Source organism: Colletes latitarsis, chromosome 1 (assembly GCF_051014445.1).
Source record: "Colletes latitarsis isolate SP2378_abdomen chromosome 1, iyColLati1, whole genome shotgun sequence".
Taxonomy (NCBI): Eukaryota; Metazoa; Arthropoda; class Insecta; order Hymenoptera; family Colletidae; genus Colletes; species Colletes latitarsis.
The window spans coordinates 2279747-2293093 of NC_135134.1; positions in this window are offsets into that span (position 1 = coordinate 2279747).

Consider the following 13347-nt stretch of genomic DNA (forward strand, 5'->3'; position numbering starts at 1 on the left):
CTGGCCTTTTTCTGGTCTGTATCACGTAGCAATGTGGTACCACTCTGAAACCGTCGATAAAAGCTGGTTCCGATTAGTATCTTAGAGGATAACGCTGGTTATGGCTGGGTTAGTTCTGGTATTTGCAATCATCTGGCTCGTACCTTCGCATTTTTCGCCTACTTGTTGACAAGATCCTGGGCTTTTTCTGGTTCGGATCACGTAGTAATGCGGTACCACACCGAAACTGCCAATTAAACCTGGTTGCGATTAATATTTTAGAGGATAACGCCGGTTATGTCTCGGTTAGGTCTGGGATTTGCCCTGATCTGGCTCCTACTTTCGCATTTTTCGCATACTTGTTGGCCAGATCCTGGGCTTTTCCTGGTTTGGATCACGTAGTAATGCGGTACCACACCGAAGCAGTCAATTAAACCTGGTTGCGATTAATATTTTAGAGGATAACGCCGGTTATGTCTCGGTTAGGTCTGGGTTTTGCCCGCATCTGGCTCGTACCTTCGCATTTTTCGCCTACTTGTTGGCAAGATCCTGGGCTTTTTCTGGTTCGGATCACGTAGTAATGCGCTACCACACCGAAACAGTCAATTAAACCTGGTTGCGATTAATATTTTAGAGGATGACGCCGGTTATGTCTCGGTTAGGTCTGGGATTTGCCCATATCTGGCTCGCACTTTCGCATTTTACGCCTATTTGTTGTCAAGATCCTGGGCTTTTTCTGGTTTGGATCACGTAGTAATGCGGTACCACAACGTAACATTCAATTAAACCTGGTTGCGATTAATATTTTGGAGGATAACGCCGGTTATGTCTCGGTTAGGTCTGGGATTTGCCCTGATCTGGCTCCTACTTTCGCATTTTTCGCATACTTGTTGGCCATATCCTGGGCTTTTCCTGGTTCGGATCACGTAGTAATGCGGTACCACACCGTAACATCCAATTAAACCTGGTTGCGATTAATATTTTGGAGGATAACGCCGGTTATGTCTCGGTTAGGTCTGGGATTTGCCCTCATCTGGCTCGTACTTTCGCATTTTTCGCCTACTTGTTGTCAAGATCCTGGGCTTTTTCTGGTTTGGATCACGTAGTAATGCGGTACCACACCGTAACAGACAATTAAACCTGGTTGGGATTAATATTTTGGGGGATAACGCCGGTTATGTCTCGGTTAGGTCTGGGATTTGCCCTGATCTGGCTCCTACTTTCGCATTTTTCGCATACTTGTTGGCCATATCCTGGGCTTTTCCTGGTTTGGATCACGTAGTAATGCGGTACCACACCGAAACTGTCAATTAAACCTGGTTGCGATTAATATTTTAGAGGATAGCGCCGCTTATGTCTCGGTTAGGTCTGGGATTTGCCCTCATCTGGCTCGCACTTTTGCATTTTTCGCATACTTGTTGGCCTTTTTCTGGCTTGGACCACGTAGTAATGTGGTACCACACTGAAACAGTCAAATAAACCTGGTTCCGATTAATATTTTAGAGGCTAACGCTGGCTATGTCTGGGATAGGTCTGGTATTTGCCCTCATCTGGCTCGCACTTTTGCATTTTTCGCATACTTGTTGGCCAGATCCTGGCCTTTTTCTGGGTTGGATCACGTAGTAATGCGGTACCACACCGTAACAGTCAATTAAACTTCGTTGCGATTAATATTTTAGAGGATAACGCCGGTTATGTCTCGGTTAGGTCTGGTATTTGCAATCATCTGGCTCGTACCTTCGCATTTTTCGCATACTTGTTAGCCAGATCCTGGGCTTTTCCTTGGTTGGATCACGCAGTAATGTGGCACCACACTGAAACAGTCAATAGTAGCTGGTTGCGATTAATATTTTAGAGGATAACGCGGGTTATGTCTGGGTTAGGTCTGGGATTTGCCCTCATCTGGCTCGTACTTTCGCACCTATCGCATACTTGATGGCTAGATCCTGGCCTTTTTCTGGTTTGGATCACGTAGTAATGCGGTACTACACCGAAACAGTCAATTAAACCTGGTTGCGATTAATATTTTAGAGGATGACGCCGGTTATGTCTCGGTTAGGTCTGGGATTTGCCCTCATCTGGCTCGCACTTTCGCATTTTTCGCATACTTGTTGGCCAGATCCTGGCCTTTTTCTGGCTTGGACCACGTAGTAATGTGGTACCACACTGAAACAGTCAAATAAACCTGGTTCCGATTAATATTTTAGAGGATAACGCCGGCTATGTCTGGGATAGGTCTGGTATTTGCCCTCATCTGGCTCGTACTGTTGCATTTCTCGCATACTTGTTGGCCAGATCCTGGGCTTTTTCAGGTCTGGATCACGTAGTAATGCGGTAGCACACCGTAACAGTCAATTAAACTTGGTTGCGATTAATATTTTAGAGGATAACGCCGGTTATGTCTCGGTTAGGTCTGGTATTTGCAATCATCTGGCTCGTACCTTCGCATTTTTCGCATACTTGTTGGCCAGATCCTGGCCTTTTTCTGGTCTGTATCACGTAGCAATGTGGTACCACTCTGAAACCGTCAATAAAAGCTGGTTCCGATTAGTATCTTAGAGGATAACGCTGGTTATGGCTGGGTTAGTTCTGGTATTTGCCCTCATCTGGCTCGCACTTTCGCATGTATCGCATACTTGATGGCTAGATCCTGGCCTTTTTCTGGTTTGGATCACGTAGTAATGCGGTACCACACCGTAACAGTCAATTAAACCTGGTTGCGATTAATATTTTAGAGGATAACGCCGGTTATGTCTCGGTTAGGTCTGGGATTTGCCCTGATCTGGCTCCTACTTTCGCATTTTTCGCATACTTGTTGGCCAGATCCTGGGCTTTTCCTGGTTTGGATCACGTAGTAATGCGGTACCACACCGAAGCAGTCAATTAAACCTGGTTGCGATCAATATTTTAGAGGATAACGCCGGTTATGTCTCGGTTAGGTCTGGGTTTTGCCCGCATCTGGCTCGTACCTTTGCATTTTTCGCCTACTTGTTGGCAAGATCCTGGGCTTTTTCTGGTTCGGATCACGTAGTAATGCGGTACCACACCGAAACTGTCAATTAAACCTGGTTGCGATTAATATTTTAGAGGATAACGCCGGTTATGTCTCGGTTAGGTCTGGTATTTGCCCTCATCTGGCTCGCACTTTTGCATTTTTCGCATACTTGTTGGCCAGATCCTGGCCTTTTTCTGGCTTGGACCACCTAGTAATTAGGTACCACACTGAAACATTCAACTAAACCTGGTTCCGATTAATATTTTAGAGGATAACGCCGGTTATGTCTCGGTTAGGTCTGGGATTTGCCCTCATCTGGCTCGTACCTTCGCATTTTTCGCCTACTTGTTGGCAAGAACCTGGGCTTTTTCTGGTTCGGATCACGTAGTAATGCGCTACCACACCGAAACAGTCAATTAAACCTGGTTGCGATTAATATTTTAGAGGATAACGCCGGTTATGTCTCGGTTAAGTCTGGGATTTGCCCATATCTGGCTCGCACTTTCGCATTTTACGCCTACTTGTTGTCAAGATCCTGGGCTTTTTCTGGTTTGGATCACGTAGTAATGCGGTACCACACCGTAACATTCAATTAAACCTGGTTGCGATTAATATTTTGGAGGATAACGCCGGTTATGTCTCGGTTAGGTCTGGTATTTGCCCTCATCTGGCTCGTACCTTTGCATTTTTCGCCTACTTGTTGGCAAGATCCTGGGCTTTTTCTGGTTCGGATCACGTAGTAATGCGGTACCACACCGTAACATTCAATTAAACCTGGTTGCGATTAATATTTTGGAGGATAACGCCGGTTATGTCTCGGTTAGGTCTGGGATTTGCCCTCATCTGGCTCGTACTTTCGCATTTTTCGCATACTTGCTTGTCAGAGCCTGGCCTTTTTCTGGTCTGTATCACGTAGTAATGTGGTACCACACTGAAACCGTCAATAAAAGCTGGTTCCGATTAGTATCTTAGAGGATAACGCTGGTTATGGCTGGGTTAGTTCTGGTATTTACAATCATCTGGCTCGTACCTTCGCATTGTTCGCCTACTTGTTGGCCATATCCTGGGCTTTTCCTGGTTTGGATCACGTAGTAATGCGGTACCACACCGAAACTGTCAATTAAACCTGGTTGCGATTAATATTTTAGAGGATAGCGCCGCTTATGTCTCGGTTAGGTCTGGGATTTGCCCTCATCTGGCTCGCACTTTTGCATTTTTTGCATACTTGTTGGCCTTTTTCTGGCTTGGACCACGTAGTAATGTGGTACCACACCGAAACTGTCAATTAAACCTGGTTGCGATTAATATTTTAGAGGATAGCGCCGCTTATGTCTCGGTTAGGTCTGGGATTTGCCCTCATCTGGCTCGCACTTTTGCATTTTTCGCATAGTTGCTGGCCTTTTTCTGGCTTGGACCACGTAGTAATGTGGTACCACACTGAAACAGTCAAACAAACCTGGTTCCGATTAATATTTTAGAGGATAACGCCGGCTATGTCTGGGGTAGGTCTGGTATTTGCCCTCATCTGGCTCGTACTTTCGCATTTTTCGCATACGAGCTGGCCAGATCCTGGCCTTTTTCTGGTCTGTATCACGTAGCAATGTGGTACCACTCTGAAACCGTCGATAAAAGCTGGTTCCGATTAGTATCTTAGAGGATAACGCTGGTTATGGCTGGGTTAGTTCTGGTATTTGCAATCATCTGGCTCGTACCTTCGCATTTTTCGCCTACTTGTTGACAAGATCCTGGGCTTTTTCTGGTTCGGATCACGTAGTAATGCGGTACCACACCGAAACTGCCAATTAAACCTGGTTGCGATTAATATTTTAGAGGATAACGCCGGTTATGTCTCGGTTAGGTCTGGGATTTGCCCTGATCTGGCTCCTACTTTCGCATTTTTCGCATACTTGTTGGCCAGATCCTGGGCTTTTCCTGGTTTGGATCACGTAGTAATGCGGTACCACACCGAAGCAGTCAATTAAACCTGGTTGCGATTAATATTTTAGAGGATAACGCCGGTTATGTCTCGGTTAGGTCTGGGTTTTGCCCGCATCTGGCTCGTACCTTCGCATTTTTCGCCTACTTGTTGGCAAGATCCTGGGCTTTTTCTGGTTCGGATCACGTAGTAATGCGCTACCACACCGAAACAGTCAATTAAACCTGGTTGCGATTAATATTTTAGAGGATGACGCCGGTTATGTCTCGGTTAGGTCTGGGATTTGCCCATATCTGGCTCGCACTTTCGCATTTTACGCCTATTTGTTGTCAAGATCCTGGGCTTTTTCTGGTTTGGATCACGTAGTAATGCGGTACCACAACGTAACATTCAATTAAACCTGGTTGCGATTAATATTTTGGAGGATAACGCCGGTTATGTCTCGGTTAGGTCTGGGATTTGCCCTGATCTGGCTCCTACTTTCGCATTTTTCGCATACTTGTTGGCCATATCCTGGGCTTTTCCTGGTTCGGATCACGTAGTAATGCGGTACCACACCGTAACATCCAATTAAACCTGGTTGCGATTAATATTTTGGAGGATAACGCCGGTTATGTCTCGGTTAGGTCTGGGATTTGCCCTCATCTGGCTCGTACTTTCGCATTTTTCGCCTACTTGTTGTCAAGATCCTGGGCTTTTTCTGGTTTGGATCACGTAGTAATGCGGTACCACACCGTAACAGACAATTAAACCTGGTTGGGATTAATATTTTGGGGGATAACGCCGGTTATGTCTCGGTTAGGTCTGGGATTTGCCCTGATCTGGCTCCTACTTTCGCATTTTTCGCATACTTGTTGGCCATATCCTGGGCTTTTCCTGGTTTGGATCACGTAGTAATGCGGTACCACACCGAAACTGTCAATTAAACCTGGTTGCGATTAATATTTTAGAGGATAGCGCCGCTTATGTCTCGGTTAGGTCTGGGATTTGCCCTCATCTGGCTCGCACTTTTGCATTTTTCGCATACTTGTTGGCCTTTTTCTGGCTTGGACCACGTAGTAATGTGGTACCACACTGAAACAGTCAAATAAACCTGGTTCCGATTAATATTTTAGAGGCTAACGCTGGCTATGTCTGGGATAGGTCTGGTATTTGCCCTCATCTGGCTCGCACTTTTGCATTTTTCGCATACTTGTTGGCCAGATCCTGGCCTTTTTCTGGGTTGGATCACGTAGTAATGCGGTACCACACCGTAACAGTCAATTAAACTTCGTTGCGATTAATATTTTAGAGGATAACGCCGGTTATGTCTCGGTTAGGTCTGGTATTTGCAATCATCTGGCTCGTACCTTCGCATTTTTCGCATACTTGTTAGCCAGATCCTGGGCTTTTCCTTGGTTGGATCACGCAGTAATGTGGCACCACACTGAAACAGTCAATAGTAGCTGGTTGCGATTAATATTTTAGAGGATAACGCGGGTTATGTCTGGGTTAGGTCTGGGATTTGCCCTCATCTGGCTCGTACTTTCGCATCTATCGCATACTTGATGGCTAGATCCTGGCCTTTTTCTGGTTTGGATCACGTAGTAATGCGGTACTACACCGAAACAGTCAATTAAACCTGGTTGCGATTAATATTTTAGAGGATGACGCCGGTTATGTCTCGGTTAGGTCTGGGATTTGCCCTCATCTGGCTCGCACTTTCGCATTTTTCGCATACTTGTTGGCCAGATCCTGGCCTTTTTCTGGCTTGGACCACGTAGTAATGTGGTACCACACTGAAACAGTCAAATAAACCTGGTTCCGATTAATATTTTAGAGGATAACGCCGGCTATGTCTGGGATAGGTCTGGTATTTGCCCTCATCTGGCTCGTACTGTTGCATTTCTCGCATACTTGTTGGCCAGATCCTGGGCTTTTTCAGGTCTGGATCACGTAGTAATGCGGTAGCACACCGTAACAGTCAATTAAACTTGGTTGCGATTAATATTTTAGAGGATAACGCCGGTTATGTCTCGGTTAGGTCTGGTATTTGCAATCATCTGGCTCGTACCTTCGCATTTTTCGCATACTTGTTGGCCAGATCCTGGCCTTTTTCTGGTCTGTATCACGTAGCAATGTGGTACCACTCTGAAACCGTCAATAAAAGCTGGTTCCGATTAGTATCTTAGAGGATAACGCTGGTTATGGCTGGGTTAGTTCTGGTATTTGCCCTCATCTGGCTCGCACTTTCGCATGTATCGCATACTTGATGGCTAGATCCTGGCCTTTTTCTGGTTTGGATCACGTAGTAATGCGGTACCACACCGTAACAGTCAATTAAACCTGGTTGCGATTAATATTTTAGAGGATAACGCCGGTTATGTCTCGGTTAGGTCTGGGATTTGCCCATATCTGGCTCGCACTTTCGCATTTTTCGCATACTTGTTGGCCAGATCCTGGACTTTTCCTGGTTTGGATCACGTAGTAATGCGGTACCACACCGAAGCAGTCAATTAAACCTGGTTGCGATCAATATTTTAGAGGATAACGCCGGTTATGTCTCGGTTAGGTCTGGGTTTTGCCCGCATCTGGCTCGTACCTTTGCATTTTTCGCCTACTTGTTGGCAAGATCCTGGGCTTTTTCTGGTTCGGATCACGTAGTAATGCGGTACCACACCGAAACTGTCAATTAAACCTGGTTGCGATTAATATTTTAGAGGATAACGCCGGTTATGTCTCGGTTAGGTCTGGTATTTGCCCTCATCTGGCTCGCACTTTTGCATTTTTCGCATACTTGTTGGCCAGATCCTGGCCTTTTTCTGGCTTGGACCACCTAGTAATTAGGTACCACACTGAAACATTCAACTAAACCTGGTTCCGATTAATATTTTAGAGGATAACGCCGGTTATGTCTCGGTTAGGTCTGGGATTTGCCCTCATCTGGCTCGTACCTTCGCATTTTTCGCCTACTTGTTGGCAAGAACCTGGGCTTTTTCTGGTTCGGATCACGTAGTAATGCGCTACCACACCGAAACAGTCAATTAAACCTGGTTGCGATTAATATTTTAGAGGATAACGCCGGTTATGTCTCGGTTAAGTCTGGGATTTGCCCATATCTGGCTCGCACTTTCGCATTTTACGCCTACTTGTTGTCAAGATCCTGGGCTTTTTCTGGTTTGGATCACGTAGTAATGCGGTACCACACCGTAACATTCAATTAAACCTGGTTGCGATTAATATTTTGGAGGATAACGCCGGTTATGTCTCGGTTAGGTCTGGTATTTGCCCTCATCTGGCTCGTACCTTTGCATTTTTCGCCTACTTGTTGGCAAGATCCTGGGCTTTTTCTGGTTCGGATCACGTAGTAATGCGGTACCACACCGTAACATTCAATTAAACCTGGTTGCGATTAATATTTTGGAGGATAACGCCGGTTATGTCTCGGTTAGGTCTGGGATTTGCCCTCATCTGGCTCGTACTTTCGCATTTTTCGCATACTTGCTTGTCAGAGCCTGGCCTTTTTCTGGTCTGTATCACGTAGTAATGTGGTACCACACTGAAACCGTCAATAAAAGCTGGTTCCGATTAGTATCTTAGAGGATAACGCTGGTTATGGCTGGGTTAGTTCTGGTATTTACAATCATCTGGCTCGTACCTTCGCATTGTTCGCCTACTTGTTGGCCATATCCTGGGCTTTTCCTGGTTTGGATCACGTAGTAATGCGGTACCACACCGAAACTGTCAATTAAACCTGGTTGCGATTAATATTTTAGAGGATAGCGCCGCTTATGTCTCGGTTAGGTCTGGGATTTGCCCTCATCTGGCTCGCACTTTTGCATTTTTTGCATACTTGTTGGCCTTTTTCTGGCTTGGACCACGTAGTAATGTGGTACCACACTGAAACAGTCAAATAAACCTGGTTCCGATTAATATTGTAGAGGATAACGCCGGCTATGTCTGGGATAGGTCTGGTATTTGCCCTCATCTGGCTCGTACCTTCGCATTTTTCGCATACTTGTTGGCCTGATCCTGGCCTTTTTCTGGCTTGGACCACGTAGTAATTAGGTACCACACTGAAACATTCAACTAAACCTGGTTCCGATTAATATTTTAGAGGATAACGCCGGTTATGTCTGGGTTAGTTCTGGCATTTGCCCTCATCTGGCTCGCACTTTCGCATCTATCGCATACTTGATGGCTAGATCATGGCCTTTTTCTGGTTTGGATCACGTAGTAATGCGGTACCACACCGTAACAGTCAATTAAACCAGGTTCCGATTAATATTTTAGAGGATAACGCCGGTTATGTCTCGGTTAGGTCTGGGATTTGCCCTCATCTGGCTCGTACCTTCGCATTTTTCGCCTACTTGTTGGCAAGATCCTGGGCTTTTTCTGGTTCGGATCACGTAGTAATGCGCTACCACACCGAAACAGTCAATTAAACCTGGTTGCGATTAATATTTTAGAGGATAACGCCGGTTATGTCTCGGTTAGGTCTGGGATTTGCCCATATCTGGCTCGCACTTTCGCATTTTACGCCTACTTGTTGTCAAGATCCTGGGCTTTTTCTGGTTTGGATCACGTAGTAATGCGGTACCACACCGTAACATTCAATTAAACCTGGTTGCGATTAATATTTTGGAGGATAACGCCGGTTATGTCTCGGTTAGGCCTGGGATTTGCCCTCATCTGGCTCGTACCTTTGCATTTTTCGCCTACTTGTTGGCAAGATCCTGGGCTTTTTCTGGTTCGGATCACGTAGTAATGCGGTACCACACCGTAACATTCAATTAAACCTGGTTGCGATTAATATTTTGGAGGATAACGCCGGTTATGTCTCGGTTAGGTCTGGGATTTGCCCTCATCTGGCTCGTACTTTTGCATTTTTCGCATACAAACAGGCCACATCTTGGCCTTTTTCTGGTCTGTATCACGTAGCAATGTGGTACCACTCTGAAACCGTCAATAAAAGCTGGTTCCGATTAGTATCTTAGAGGATAACGCTGGTTATGGCTGGGTTAGTTCTGGTATTTGCAATCATCTGGCTCGTACCTTCGCATTTTTCGCCTACTTGTTGTCAAGATCCTGGGCTTTTTCTGGTCTGGATCACGTAGTAATTAGGTACCACACTGAAACATTCAACTAAACCTGGTTCCGATTAATATTTTGGAGGATAACGCCGGTTATGTCTGGGATAGGTCTGTTATTCGCCCTCATCTGGCTCGTATTTTCGCATTTTTCGCATACTTGTTGGCCAGATCCTGGGCTTTTCCTGGTTTGGATCACGTAGTAATGTGGTAACACACTGAAACAGTCAAATAAACCTGGTTCCGATTAATATTTTAGAGGATAACGCCGGCTATGTCTGGGATAGGTCTGGTATTCGCCCTCATCTGGCTCGTACTTTCGCATTTTTCCCATACTTCCTGGCCAGATCCTTGCCTTTTTCTGGTCTGTATCACGTAGTAATGTGGTACCACACTAAAACTGTCAATAAAAGCTGGTTCCGATTAGTATCTTAGAGGATAACGCTGGTTATGGCTGGGTTAGTTCTGGTATTTGCAATCATCTGGCTCGTACCTTCGCATTTTTCGCCTACTTGATGTCAAGATCCTGGGCTTTTTCTGGTCTGGATCACGTAGTAATGCGGTACTACACCGAAACAGTCAATTAAACCTGGTTGCGATTAATATTTTAGAGGATGACGCCGGTTATGTCTCGGTTAGGTCTGGGATTTGCCCTCATCTGGCTCGCACTTTCGCATTTTTCGCATACTTGATGGCCAGATCCTGGCCTTTTTCTGGCTTGGACCACGTAGTAATGTGGTACCACACTGAAACAGTCAAATAAACCTGGTTCCGATTAATATTTTAGAGGATAACGCCGGCTATGTCTGGGATAGGTCTGGTATTTGCCCTCATCTGGCTCGTACTTTCGCATTTTTCGTATACAAGCTGGCCAGATCCTGGCCTTTTTCTGGTCTGTATCACGTAGCAATGTGGTACCACTCTGAAACCGTCAATAAAAGCTGGTTCCGATTAGTATCTTAGAGGATAACGCTGGTTATGGCTGGGTTAGTTCTGGTATTTGCAATCATCTGGCTCGTACCTTCGCATTTTTCGCCTACTTGTTGTCGAGATCCTGGGCTTTTTCTGGTCTGGATCACGTAGTAATGCGGTACCACACCGTAACAGTCAATTAAACCTGGTTGCGATTAATATTTTGGAGGATAACGCCGGTTATGTCTGGGTTAGTTCTGGTATTTGCCCTCATCTGGCTCGCACTTTCGCATGTATCGCATACTTGATGGCTAGATCCTGGCCTTTTTCTGGTTGGATCACGTAGTAATGCGGTACCACACCGAAACAGTCAATTAAACCTGGTTGCGAATAATATTTTAGAGGAAAACGCCGGTTATGTCTCGGTTAGGTCTGGGATTTGCCCTCATCTGGCTCGCACTTTCGCATTTTTCGCATACTTGTTGGCCAGATCCTGGCCTTTTTCCGGCTTGGACCACGTAGTAATGTGGTACCACACTGAAACAATCAAATAAACCTGGTTCCGATTAATATTTTAGAGGATAACGCCGGCTATGTCTGGGATTGGTCTGGTATTCGCCGTCATCTGGCTCGTACTTTCGCATTTTTCGCATACTTGCTTGCCAGATCCTGGCCTTTTTCTGGTCTGTATCACGTAGTAATGTGGTACCACACTGAAACCGTCAATAAAAGCTGGTTCCGATTAGTATCTTAGAGGATAGCGCTGGTTATGGCTGGGTTAGTTCTGGTATTTGCAATCATCTGGCTCGTACCTTCGCATTGTTCGCCTACTTGTTATCAAGATCCTGGGCTTTTTCTGGTTTGGATCACGTAGTAATGCGGTACCACACAGTAACAGACAATTAAACCTGGTTGCCATTAATATTTTGGGGGATAACGCCGGTTATGTCTCGGTTAGGTCTGGGATTTGCCCTCATCTGGCTCGTACCTTTGCATTTTTCGCCTACTTGTTGGCAAGATCCTGGGCTTTTTCTGGTTCGGATCACGTAGTAATGCGGTACCACACCGAAACAGTCAATTAAACCTGGTTGCGATTAATATTTTAGAGGATAACGCCGGTTATGTCTCGGTTAGGTCTGGGATTTGCCCTCATCTGGCTCGCACTTTCGCATCTATCGCATACTTGATGGCTAGATCCTGGCCTTTTTCTGGTTCGGATCACGTAGTAATGCGCTACCACACCGAAACAGTCAATTAAACCTGGTTGCGATTAATATTTTAGAGGATAACGCCGGTTATGTCTCGGTTAGGTCTGGGATTTGCCCTGATCTGGCTCCTACTTTCGCATTTTTCGCATACTTGTTGGCCAGATCCTGGGCTTTTCCTGGTTTGGATCACGTAGTAATGCGGTACCACACCGAAGCAGTCAATTAAACCTGGTTGCGATTAATATTTTACAGGATAACGCCGGTTATGTCTCGGTTAGGTCTGGGATTTGCCCTGATCTGGCTCCTACTTTCGCATTCTTCGCATACTTGTTGGCCATATCCTGGGCTTTTCCTGGTTTGGATCACGTAGTAATGCGGTACCACACCGAAACTGTCAATTAAACCTGGTTGCGATTAGTATTTTAGAGGATAGCGCCGCTTATGTCTCGGTTAGGTCTGGGATTTGCCCTCATCTGGCTCGCACTTTTGCATTTTTCGCATAGTTGCTGGCCTTTTTCTGGCTTGGACCACGTAGTAATGTGGTACCACACTGAAACAGTCAAACAAACCTGGTTCCGATTAATATTTTAGAGGATAACGCCGGCTATGTCTGGGGTAGGTCTGGTATTTGCCCTCATCTGGCTCGTACTTTCGCATTTTTCGCATACGAGCTGGCCAGATCCTGGCCTTTTTCTGGTCTGTATCACGTAGCAATGTGGTACCACTCTGAAACCGTCAATAAAAGCTGGTTCCGATTAGTATCTTAGAGGATAACGCTGGTTATGGCTGGGTTAGTTCTGGTATTTGCAATCATCTGGCTCGTACCTTCGCATTTTTCGCCTACTTGTTGACATGATCCTGGGCTTTTTCTGGTTCGGATCACGTAGTAATGCGGTACCACACCGAAACTGCCAATTAAACCTGGTTGCGATTAATATTTTAGAGGATAACGCCGGTTATGTCTCGGTTAGGTCTGGGATTTGCCCTGATCTGGCTCCTACTTTCGCATTTTTCGCATACTTGTTGGCCAGATCCTGGGCTTTTCCTGGTTTGGATCACGTAGTAATGCGGTACCACACCGAAGCAGTCAATTAAACCTGGTTGCGATTAATATTTTAGAGGATAACGCCGGTTATGTCTCGGTTAGGTCTGGGTTTTGCCCGCATCTGGCTCGTACCTTCGCATTTTTCGCCTACTTGTTGGCAAGATCCTGGGCTTTTTCTGGTTCGGATCACGTAGTAATGCGCT